The 12,774-nt window shown below is 38.4% G+C and overlaps 1 long non-coding RNA gene across 3 annotated transcripts in view; it reads left to right on the top strand.

Moving 5' to 3' along the window:
* The window catches only part of LOC137210457 (uncharacterized), a 78,215-nt gene extending 66,816 nt beyond the window's left edge, over nt 1-11,399 (top strand). The window contains exons 3-4 of one of the 3 annotated variants that reach the window (XR_010936535.1): nt 8,319-8,536; nt 9,589-11,399. This is a non-coding gene — a long non-coding RNA (uncharacterized lncRNA). The other 2 variants (XR_010936532.1, XR_010936533.1) reach the window with 2 other exon arrangements.
* Nucleotides 11,400-12,774: the final 1,375 nt, after the last annotated feature.

Raw genomic sequence — 12,774 nt, forward strand, 5'->3', positions numbered from 1 at the left:
TTTCCTACTTTATTCTCTCATTTTATTCACAATCAATTCACAACCATTGCGATGTATAGACATTTAGATCTTTTTTAGTCAGATCTCCCTACCCTTTCCTTTCAGAGGCCTGCCATCCCTTTGATGCTTAGAGACTTATTTACCTACCTCAGTGAATGGCTCAACAGCCAAACCAGAAACCTGAAACATACGTTATTATGTAAAGGCCCCTTGTTTGTTAAAAATCATTATAAATATAAGTTTATTGTTAATGCCTAAACTAGTAGTAGGCGTGGTTGGCACCAGGACACCACAGAGACAAAAGTAAACAACATCCAGCCAGTCACCCTGCCTCTCCCAGTGTTTCCCTCTTCACTCCCACGTCCACCATCCTAGTTCCCATCTGCACCTCCTGCCTCTATTCATCTATGCATTGCTCCCTGATTGCCAGAGTGATTTTCCAAAAAGCCAAAACCGTTTCTGCCACTCCTGTGTTTAAACACCTTCAATACCTCCTTGAAGATGAAGTCTCAGCAGTGTAGCTTGACTTTGTTCATAGCTCATCTCTCCCCTTTGATTTAGTCACGCCCTAAATCCCACCGATTTTGCACACAAATTATTCCCTGTGGTGTTGGGAAAGTTTTAAATATCTTTTCTATTTAAACAATTTTTCTTCATTTAATACTACTGTCCTCTCTCATACACTCTACCCTTTGTCATAGCTGCAAACCTCCTTGGTTCCCCAAACAAGTGGAAATCTAACAAGTCCTTTCCACATTCTGATTTGCTTTCCCTTGAAGGAAGGATGGACGTGCAAAGGCAGTAATAAATGTATTCCCTGTCTACATTATAATGAAATACACAAGAGTCTACAGTGCCTTTTTTTTTTTTTTTTTTGCCGCATGACTTGAGGGATCTTAGTTCCCCCACCAGGGGTCGAACCCACGCCCCCTGCCGTGGAAGCGCGGAGTCCTAACCCCTGGACTGCCAGGGAAGTCCCCACAGTGTCTTTTTAAATTTGCCTTCTCAAGGGTGAGGAAATATGCATGATGGCAACCACATATCAAGTCAAATGAAGTAGTCACTCTCTTAAGATGAACTTCACGGTAATGATTATTTGTGACGGAAAATTGCACGCGTTTTCGTTCATAATTTTGTTGCGCCCTAACTTACAGCCTCTGGAGGGGCAATTCATAAATAATCCAAACGATGAGGGCGAGCATTCAGCCTCAGTGTCCCTGGCTCTTCTGGGTGAAGGTACTGATTCACGTACAGGTTAGGCTGCTAAGAAGCAGAACTGCACTTATCATGCCTGGCCAGTGGCTTCTGTGGGGCAAGTTTGCTGGGTGCTGAATTACCCCAGCACAGATCTAACTGCAGCTAAAAGCAAACCTACAACACAACCCATCCTTGCTTATCCTTTACAAATAAGAGAAATCAGACTGAAATTCCTATGGTAGTTTCTCAGCCTAAGAGCCTTGGTTCTTTATTGGTAAACACTGAATTTTGTGCACCTTTCTGGGTCAGAATGTCTGTAGCTATAAGCAAATTCCAGAAGGGGTTAATGATCCCCTAAAATGCTAAAATCTATAGTTTGGTAACCGGAACTCTGTTTCCTGTATAAACCCTATCCCACCTGACCCCCAAATTGAAAAGTATTCTATCTAATCTTCAACCTGAATTTACTCTTCCTGTTGTCCTTATCCTTCATTTGCCTGTTTATTTTGAATAATAAATACTGAATTAATTTTGTTGTGGCTTAATATTCAAATAAAAATCATGTGATTGACTTGAACTCAACATTTTAAAACATTTGAAGGTTTCTAGCTAATAGTGACCCCTGGTGTTACTTTGAAAAATATGCAGTATGCTATTCATATCTTTAAGATCATCCTTGAGATCTTTAAGATCATCTACTGATGGTCTACTGGCCGGAGTGGGCAAACTGTATAGAAGGCTCCTCCTTCCTGGTGACCCATGGGGTAAGTAGCAAATTTATCCACGTGAAATTAGATTCTGTGCACTAAACATACAAAAGAGCAGCACTGTATTAGGTAATACCTGCACATGCTATTTTAAAATTTTACAATAAAACCATTTGGGAAATAAATTCATTTTATCAACTCAAAACTATTAAAGCAATAGGAAAAATAAAAAGTGATTATAGGAATTCAGACTTATCTAATCTAGTGGAAGGCAGTATCTAAAAGGAGAAACAGAGATATTTTTCAAGTGCCTTAAAATCCACAATTATGCAGAATTAGGTGTTCCCCCAAGAAGAGCAAATTTAAGAAATCAGTTGTCTACGTAATAATATGAGATAAATCTAAGTAACTCATACTGAACACTAGAACATTTATCTCTGGATATGCTATTGTAATGAAAACAAAATGTTCACCTCAAATCCTTCATGGATGTATAAACATAATTTGTTTAACTTGTCTTCTATTAATGAACAATCCATATTTTACTACTACAAATAATATTTCAATAATTATTCTTGTTCATGTGTTCTTGTTCAGTTCCCATACGTGCAGTTATGTCTATAGAATAAATTAGAATTGACACTTTTATGGTAACATTAATCACAATGGATTGTCAAATTGCCCTCCTTTGAGGTTGTAATACACTTACACTCCCAGAAATAAATATGTGCCCACTTTCTCACCTCCTTTCCAACACTATTTTTTACTTAAATACTACGTTTTGGAGATATATATAGCTCTAGTTCATGCATTGAATAGTATTCAATTGTATAACTTAAATATACTGCTACTTATTTATCCACATCTCCACTAGTGGACAATTATGTTTTTCCCATGTCACTTTATCCTTGTCAGAGTGCCTCGTCCATGATAAATGTTTGTTGAGTGAATGAATAAACTAATGAATCAATGAGTAACAAAGAAACTAATTGCAAAGTATGTTAGACATCTGGTATGGATTATAGTTGAGAATCCCTACTACAAATTGCAGTGTCAAAGGGATGCCCAAAAAACTCCAAGCCCAGCTACCTGCTGTCTTTTCAAGACCTTAGAGGTGGATGGGAAGGGTTGGGGAAGAATAGCCTTTCACTGCTTTTAAGCTCTGTGTAATTTTTCAGTTTTCATAATTGGCATTAATATCCTCAATTATCACTTAATCGAAGTGTATATTAAGGATAATTTTTCTACTCTTAAATGTAAACAGTACCTTATTAGTGATCTTTTGAATTGTAGGGACACACCCAGCTAGCTACGGGCCACCACAACCTGAGTGTGGCTTATATTTACTGAATCAAGAATAAATCCGGCTAGGTTGCTTTGTTGTTAAAACGAGACCAGTTATTTGAAGCTCAAGTTCGAGTTCATATATTCTGATTCACCAGCTGGTTTTTATATCATGACAAAGGGACAGCTTCCACATAAGAACTTTTACAACACTGACATTCCAGTGATGGCAAGTTTTGGCATAGGACATTATTTAATATGTGGGAACGATGCATTTTGTGCTGGGGCAAAGGAACACTGAAATGTGGTCGACTGAGGCCAAGCTTAGAAATTTCTGATTCCATGGCAAAATGCCACACATCCTTCTTGCTGGTATCTAGCTTCCTACTATGGGAATAGAATTCACTCCAAAAGTTTTACAATTGTAGGTAGGAGAGAACATTTTAGGAGTATGTTAAAAGACAATAGTTTTGTTTCTCTCCTGTCCTATATTTTAGAATTGTACTTTATCTTAATGATTCTACATCCTCTTATTATTTACCTGTCTTTCAAAATAAAATTGTGCACCAAGACTTTCCTGAAAGAGCCATTTCCGGACAATTTTTCTTTGAGCTGAGTTCATGTTGACTAGGCAAGCTACAAACTTAATACATTATTCATTTGGGAAGCGTTAATTAAATGCAAGACTAAGCATCTAGGACTTCCCTTGTGGCGCAGTGGTTAAGAATCCGCTTGCCAGTGTAGAGGACACGGGTTCGAGCCCTGGTCCGGGAAGATCCCACGTGCCAAGGAGCAACTAAGCCCGTGCGCCACAATTACTGAGCCTGCGAGCCACAACTACTGAGCCCACGTGCCACAACTACTGAAGCCCACGCACCTAGAGCCCGTGCTCCACAACAAGAGAAGCCACTGCAATGAGAAGCCCACGCACCGCAACAGAGTAGCCCCCCCTTGCCACAACTAGAGAAAGCCCATGCGCAGCAACGAAGACCCAACATAACCAAAAATAAATAAATAAATAAATTTAAAAATAAAGTATGTTATATTATTAAAAATAAATAAATAAAATACATGTATCTACTAATATTTCCATAATCTTGAGACAATTGTCTTGCCATGAAGTATACTAATGTCCTGGAAAGGTATTCTTATTAAGAACTAAGAAAGTGCAGAAGTTTAAAAGTTACTAATTATATAAATAGTCTGCTACTAGTGTGTTTGGTTTTGAGAGAGCAATAATCAGCCCAAGACTGAGATAGCAACAAATCTGCTAACACAAATTATTCATGCTATTTAGAATTTTAAATAGAATTTGAGGAAAAATGGCCACTTAAGTAAGCCTGAGCTTGTATATAAAGCACCTACCATGATACCTCACACACGCTCATTCCATTTTCTTAGTTCCCTCTCCTTCTCTGAAATCAGTGGTGTACCCATTTAAAAAAATTTTTTTATTGAAGTATAATGGATGTACAATATTATATAAGTTACAGGTGTACACTATTATAATTCACAATATACTTCATTCATAGTTATTATAAAATATATGCTATATCCTTGTGTTGTACAGTATACCCTTGTAGCTTTTTTTTTTTTTGAGTTACGCTGGCCTCTCACTGTTGTGGCCTCTCCCGTTGCGGAGCACAGGCTCCGGACGCGCAGGCTCAGTGGCCATGGCTCACGGGCCCAGCCGCTCTGTGGCATGTGGGATCTTCCCGGACCAGGGCACGAACCCGTGTCCCCTGCATCGGCAGGCGGACTCTCAACCACTGCGCCACCAGGGAAGCCCCTTGTAGCTTATTTTATACATAATAGTTTGTACATCTTAATCCCCTACCCCTGTATGACCCCTCCCCCTTCCGTCTCCCCAGTGGTGACCAGTAGTTTGTTCTCTATATCTGTGAGTCTGCTTCTGTTTTGTTATATTCACTAGTTTGTTGTGTTTTAGATTCCACATATAAGTGAGATCATACAGTGTTTGTCTTTCTTTGACTTATTTCACTTAGCATAATACCCTCCAAGTCCATCCATGTCGCTGCAAATGGCAAAATTTCATTCTTCTTAATGGCTCGGTAGTATTCCACTGTACATATACCACATCTTCTTTATCCATTCATCTGTTGATGGACATTTAGATTGTTTCCATAACTTGACAGTTGTAAATAATGGTGCTATGAACATGGGGGTGCATGTATCTTTTCAAATTAGTGTTTTGTTTTTTGGGAGTATATACTCAGGAGTGGAATGACTGGGTCATATAATGATTCTATTTTTAGTTCCTCCATACTGTTTTCCATAGCGGCTGCACCAATTTACATTCCTACCAACAGTGTACAAGTGTTCTCTTTTCTCTACATCCTCACCAGCATTTGTTATTTGTAGACTTTTTGATGGTAGCCATTCTGACAGGTGTGAAGTGATATCTCATTGTGGTTTTGATTTGTGTTTCCTTGATGATGAACGATGTTGAGCATCTTTTCATGTGCCTGTTGGCCATCTGCATTTCCTCTTTGGAAAAATGTTTATTCAGGTCTTCTGCCCATTTTTTAAAAGTGGGTTTTTTTTTTGATGTTGAGTTGTATGAGCTGTATATATATTTTGTGTATTAACCCCTTATTGATCATATCATTTGCAAGTAATTCCCTTATTCAGTAGGTTGTCTTTTTATTTTATGGTTTCCTTCGCAGTGCAAAAGCTTTTACGTCTAATTAGGTCCCATTTATTTATTTTTGCTTTTATTTCCTTTGCTTTAGGAGACAGGTTAAAAAAATATTGCTATGATTTATGTCCAAGAGTATTCTGCCTATATTTTCCTCTAGTAGTTTTATGGTTTCCACTCTTACGTTTAGGTTTTTTAGCCTCCTACAATAAACAATTATCTGGCCAAAAATAACAACAGATTGAGGAAACCTGGCTTGGATTAACAAAAGATTTTTTTGGGAGAAGTATTTTTTTGGAGCATTGTTTAAGATTGCTGGCACATAGTGATAATAAAAGCAGACTGATAAAAGTTATATTTATTATTGTTAAATAATTAACATCGACAGTGCTCTACCTTATTGCCTGCACCCAGGGCCAGTCATTAGATTTCCATTAGATTTCTCCTTCTAAAGGACTGCCACTTCAAGTGAGGGCTAAATTAGATTTCTGCTTTCAAAGTACTTTTAAAGCACTTCAGTGATAGTTAATGTGAACTAGAGCTTAGCAACAGGTGATTCACGTGGCTATGTTTTTCTGTTTACTACTTATTTGACTTTTTTTTTATAAATTTATTTATTTATTTTTGGCTGCGTTGGGTCTTCGTTGCTGCGTGGTCTTTCTCTAGTTGCGGTGAGCGGGGGCTGCTCTTCGCTGTGGTGTGCGGACTTCTCATTGCGGTGGCTTCCCTTGTTGCGGAGCACTGGCTCTAGGCGCGCACACAGGCTCAGTAGTTGTGGCGCATGGGCTTAGTTGCTCCGCGGCATGTGGGACCTTCCCGGACCAGGGCTCGAACCCGTGACCCCTGCATTCACAGGCGGACTCTCAACCACTGCGCCACCAGGGAAGCTGCCCTCATTTGACTTTTAAAAATATAATTTTAAAATGTTGTGAACTTTTTATTGAAATATAATTCACATACCAAAAATTCACCATTTTGGAACTTCCCTGTTGGCCCAGTGAGTAAGATTCCACACTTCCAATGCAGGGGGCCCGGGTTCGATCCCTGGTCAGGGAACTAGATCCCGCATGCCAAAACTAAGGCCTGGTGCAGCCAAAGTAAATAAATAAGTATTTTAAAAAAACAAAGCAAAAATTCACCATTTTGAAGTGTGATTCAGTGGTTTTTAGTATAGTCATAAAGTTTTGTAACAATCACCACTATTTAGTTTCAGAATATTTTCATCATTCCTATTTTCATCATTCCCCAAAGAAACATGCACATAATCTTTTAAAAAAATATTTATTTGGCTGTGCCGGGTCTTAGTTGTGGCACACGGGATCTTTTTTAGTTGTGACATGCAGGATCTTTAGTTGAGCCACGTGGGATCTAGGGATCGAACCCAGGCCCCCTGCATCTGGAGCGTGGAGTCTTAGCCACTGGACCACCAGGGAAGTCCCAAAACATGCACATAAGTATTCATCTCATTCTTCCCTTTCCCTAGCCCCTAGCAACCACTCATCTACTCTCTGTCTAGGAAAGTGCCTATTCGGCACAGTTTATATAAGTGGAATTATAGAGTATGTGACTTTTTCTGAGTAGCTTCTTTCACTTAGTATGTTTCCATGGTTCATCCATGTTGTAGCAAGTATCAGTACATTCCTCTTTATTGCCAGATAATATTCCATTGTATGAATAAGCCACATTTGGTATAGCCATTCATCAGTTGATATTTGGGTTGCTTTCACTTTTTGGCTGCTAAGGATCCTACGAACATTTGTGTCCACATCTTTGTGTGGACGTAGGTTTTTAATTACCTTGGGTATATACCTAGGAGTGGAGTTTCTGGGTCATGTGGTAATTGTCACGTGAGGAACTGAAATTCTTGCATCACATGTATTCTACTGTGTGGATGTGCCACATCTTGTTTATCCATTGGTCAGCTGGTGGATGTTAGGATTGTGTCCACTTTTTAACTGTTACGAATAATGTAGTACGAACATTTGTGTACAAGTTTTTGGTGGCGACGTGCTTTTGTTTCTCTAAGAATGGAATTGTGCGGCTCTATGATAACTCTATGTTTAACCTTTTGGGGAACTGCCGATCTGTTTTCCAAAGTGGCTGCACCACTTTACAATCCCACCAGCAACATACAGAGTTCCAATTTCTCCACAGCCTTGCTATCGCCTGTCTTTGATTTTAGGCACCCTAGCTGATATAAAGTGGTATCTTCTTGTAATTTTGATTTGCATTTCCCTAATAACTAACAAAACTGAGGATGTCTTCATGTGCTTATTGGCTATCTGTATATCTTTGTTGAAATGTACATTCAAATCTTCAGCCCATTTGAAAAACTGGGTTGTCTTTTTATTATTGAGTTGTAAGAGTTCATTAGAGAGTCTGGGTACTTGTTCTTTATATGATATGTAATTTGAAAATATGTTCTCACCTTCTGTGTAGTCTTTTCACTTTTTTTTTTTTTTTTTTTGCAGTATGCGGGCCTCTGACTGTTGTGGCCTCTCTCGTTGCGGAGCACAGGCGCTGGACGCTCAGGCTCAGCGGCCATGGCTCACGGGCCCAGTCGCTCAGTGGCATGCGGGATCTTCCCGGACCAGGGCACGAACCCGTGTCCCCTGCATCGGCAGGCGGACTCTCAACCACTGCGCCACCAGGGAAGCCTTCTTTTCACTTTTTGATGGTATCCTCTGAGGTATAAGTTTTTAATTTTGATGAGGTCCAATTTATCTAATTTGTGTGTGTATGTGTATTGCCTGCATTTTTGGTGTTATATCTAAGAAACCATTGCCTAATGCAAGGTCATAAAGATTTACTCCTATGCTTTCTTGTAAGAGTGTTATAATTCTCGCTATTACGTTTAAGTCTTTGATCCAGTTTGAGTTAATTTTTGTAAGTGGTATGAGGTAGGAGCCCCACTTCGTCTTTTGCATGTAGATATCCAGTTGTTCAAACACCGTTTGTTAAGAAGGCTATTCTTCCTCCATTGAAGTGCCCTGGTACTCTTTTTGAAAATCAATTAACTTTAACAGTTTATTTCTGGACTCTCAATCCTTTTCCTTTAATCTGTCTAACCTTATGGCAGTACCACACTGTCTTGATTATCATAGCCTTGTCATAAGTTTTCAAACTGGGAAGTATGAATGCTCCACATTTGTTCTTTTTCAAGATTCTTTTGGCTATTCTGGTCCCTTGCACTTCCATCTGAATTTTATGGTGAGCTTTTGCCAGTTTCTGCAAAAAAACCTACCTGGGATCTTGGTAGGGCCTATGTTGAGTCTCTAGATCACTGTGGGAAGCATTGCCATCTTAGTAAGTCTTCTAATTCATGCACAGGGGATGTCTTTAATTTCTTTCAACGTTTTGTAATTTTCAGTGTACAAGTCCTACATTTCTTTGGTTAAACTTATTCCTATTATATGCTTTTAAAATGGATGCTATTAAAATGGAATTGATTTCTCTATTTCCTTTTTTAAATTTATTGCTACATTACAGAAATCTAATAAAAATGTTTTTAAGTAAACAGTACCACTGAGGCAGACACGTGAAATAGGAAAAGGATGTTTCTTAATCACTTAGTGTGGACTGTTGCTTTTTTTGAATGTGTACTATCTGCTCTGTTGAAGACATCCATTCCATAACTTCTTTAAAAAGCCTGGATGAACTTTCAGGAAACCTGTGATTCTCAGCTTATTTCTTGGTGCCGTTGGACATTTTTCAAAATGATAATCTTTTTTTTTTTGACAGGTAAGAAGTGATTTAGAGAGAAACACACTCCACAGACAGAGCGTGGGCCACCTCAGAAGGTGACAGCGGCAACAAAACAACAATCTTCTTGAAACAGGAGTAAAAGGTACTCTCGGGAGCCTTGTGTAAAAAGGAAAAGACAAGCATTTCACACAAAGATCTCTCTTGGGTCAGCTTCTAGGAACTGAGAGGTATAAAGGGAGGAAGGGGAAAAGGGGAAGAGGTAAAAGGCCTATAATATGAATGTGACAAGATGTAAAATAAAGAAACTTGGGAAATTCTTTTATGTTTTAAACGTACCTAGCTGTGTGTACTGACAAACACTTTATTAATTTCAAGAACTGATGGAGTTGCATTTTTCAAAATGTATCGAGTGGCCATTATATAATTATTGTTCTGGGCCAACACAACATGTCTTGAGTTGCCGTATATCTTACATGCCCTTTTTTTTTTTTTTTTTGGCTCGCTGCATGGCTTGCGGGACCGTAATTGCTCTGACCAGGGATTGAACTGGGGCTCTCAGCAGTGAAAATGCGGATTCCTAGCCACTGGACTGCTAGGGAATTCCCTACGTAATATTTTTAAAATTTTAACCTAGAGAGTTAATGTGGAGTAGCTACAATAGGTATTGCCAACACCATTTTAACAGGAGGAACTTCAGATCATAGATTTTCCAAATCCAAATGAGATCTCAGGTTTTCCACCTCCTAAATGCCAACAACCTTATGAACTAGTTATGTAGAAATATACACATATTTAAAAAAATTAGGGCAGGGACACATAGTTTTAGAGGGCAGGAGCTCTCTGTGCTCCCCTTTGCCTGGCAAAACAATAAAGCTATTCTTGACCAGAGGGCAGACAGAAGAAGCTAGAAGAACTACAATTCTGTAGCCTGTGGAAGGAAAACCACATTCACAGAAAGATAGACAAAATGAAAAGGCAGAGGACTTTGTACTAGATGAAGGAACAAGACAAAACCTCATAAAAACAACTAAATGAAGTGGAGATAGGCAACCTTCCAGAAAAAGAATTCAGAATAATGACAGTGAAGATGATCCAGGACCTCGGAAAAAGAAGGGAGGCAAAGATCGAGAAGATGCAAGACATGTTTAACAAAGACCTAGAACAATTAAAGAACAAACAAACAGAGATGAAGAATACAATAACTGAAATGAAAAATACACTAGAAGGAACCAATAGCAGAATAACAAGGCAGAAGAACTGATAAGTGACCTGGAAGACAGAATGGTGGAATTCACTGCCACAGAACAGAATAAAGAAAAAAGAATGAAAAGAAATGAAGACAGCCTAAGAGACCTCTGGGACAACATTAAACGCAACAACATTCGCATTATAGGGGTCCCAGAAGGAGAAGAGAGAGAGAAAGGACTTGAGAAAATATTTGAAGAGATTATAGTCGAGAACTTCCCTAACATGGGAAAGGAAATAGCCACCCAACTCCAGGAAGCGCAGAGAGTCTCATATAGGAAAAACCCAAGGAGAAACACACCCAGACACATAGTAATCAAATTGGCAAAAATTAAAGACAAAGACAAATTATTGAAAGCAACAAGGAAAAAATGACAAATAACATACGAGGGAACTCCCATAAGGTTAACAGCTGATTTCTCAGCAGAAACTCTACAAGCCAGAAGGGAGTGGCACGAGATATTTAAAGTGATGAAAGGGAAAAACCTACAACCAAGATTACTCTACCCGGCAAGGATCTCATTCAGATTCAACAGAGAAATCCAAAGCTTTACAGACAAGCAAAAGCTAAGAGAATTCAGCACCACCAAAACAGCTCTACAACAAATGCTAAAAAACTTCTTTAAGTGGGAAACACAAGAGAAGAAAAGGACCTACAAAAACAAACCCATAACAATTCAGAAAATGGTCATAGGAACATACATATCTATAATTACCTTAAACATGAATGGACTAATGCTCCAACCAAAAGACACAGGCTCGCTGAATAGATACAAAAACAAGACCCATATATATGCTGTCTACAGGAGACCCACTTCAGAACTAGAGACACATACAGACTGAAAGTGAGGGGATGGAAAAGGACATTCCATGCAAATGGAAATCAAGACAGCTGGAGTAACAATACTCATATCAGATAAAATAGACATTAAAATAAAGAATCTTACAAGAGACAAGGAAGGACACTACGTAATGATCAAGGGATCAATCCAAGAAGAAGATATAACAATTATAAACCTATATACACCCAACATAGGAGCACCTCAATACACAAGGCAACTGCTAATAGCTATAAAAGAGAAAATCAACAGTAACACAATAATAGTGGGGGACTTTAACACCTCACTTACACCAATGGACATATCATCCAGACAGAAAATTAATAAGGAAACACAAACTTTAAATGACACAAGAGACCAGATAGATTTAATTGATATTTATAGGACATTCCACCCAAAAACAGCAGATTACACTTTCTTTTCAAGTGCACATGGAACGTTCTCCAGGATACATCACATCTTCGGTCACAAATCAAGCCTTGGTAAATTTAAGAAACTTGAAATCATATCAAGCATCTTTTCTTACCACAACGCTATGAGATTAGAAATCAATCACAGGGAGGAAAAACATAAAAAACACAAACACTTGGAGGCTAAACAATACATTACTAAATAACCAAGAGATCACTGAAGAAATCAAAGAGGAAATCAAAAAATACCTAGAGACAAATGACAACGAAAACATGATGATCCAAAACCTATGGGATGCAGCAAAAGCAGTTCTAAGAGGGAAAGTTTATAGCACTACAAGCCTACCTCAAGAAACAAGAAACATCTCAAATAAACACTCTAACCTTACACCTAAAGGAACAAGAGAAAGAAGAACAAACAAAACCCAAAGTTAGTAGAAGGAAAGAAATCATAAAGATCAGAGCAGAAATATATGAAATAGAAACAAAGAAAACAATAGCAAAGATCAATAAAACTAAAAGCTGGTTCTTTGAGAAGATAAACAAAATGGATAAACCTTTAGGCAGACTCATCAAGAAAAAGAGGGAGAGAACTCAAATCAATGAAATTAGAAATGAAAAAGGAGAAGTTAAAATGGACACTGCAGAAATACAAGGCATCATAAGAGACTACTACAAGCAACTCTATGCCGATAAAATAGACAACCTGGAAGGAATGGACAAATTCT

The sequence above is a fragment of the Pseudorca crassidens genome, chromosome 17, assembly GCF_039906515.1.
Source record: "Pseudorca crassidens isolate mPseCra1 chromosome 17, mPseCra1.hap1, whole genome shotgun sequence".
NCBI classification, from domain to species: domain Eukaryota; kingdom Metazoa; phylum Chordata; class Mammalia; order Artiodactyla; family Delphinidae; genus Pseudorca; species Pseudorca crassidens.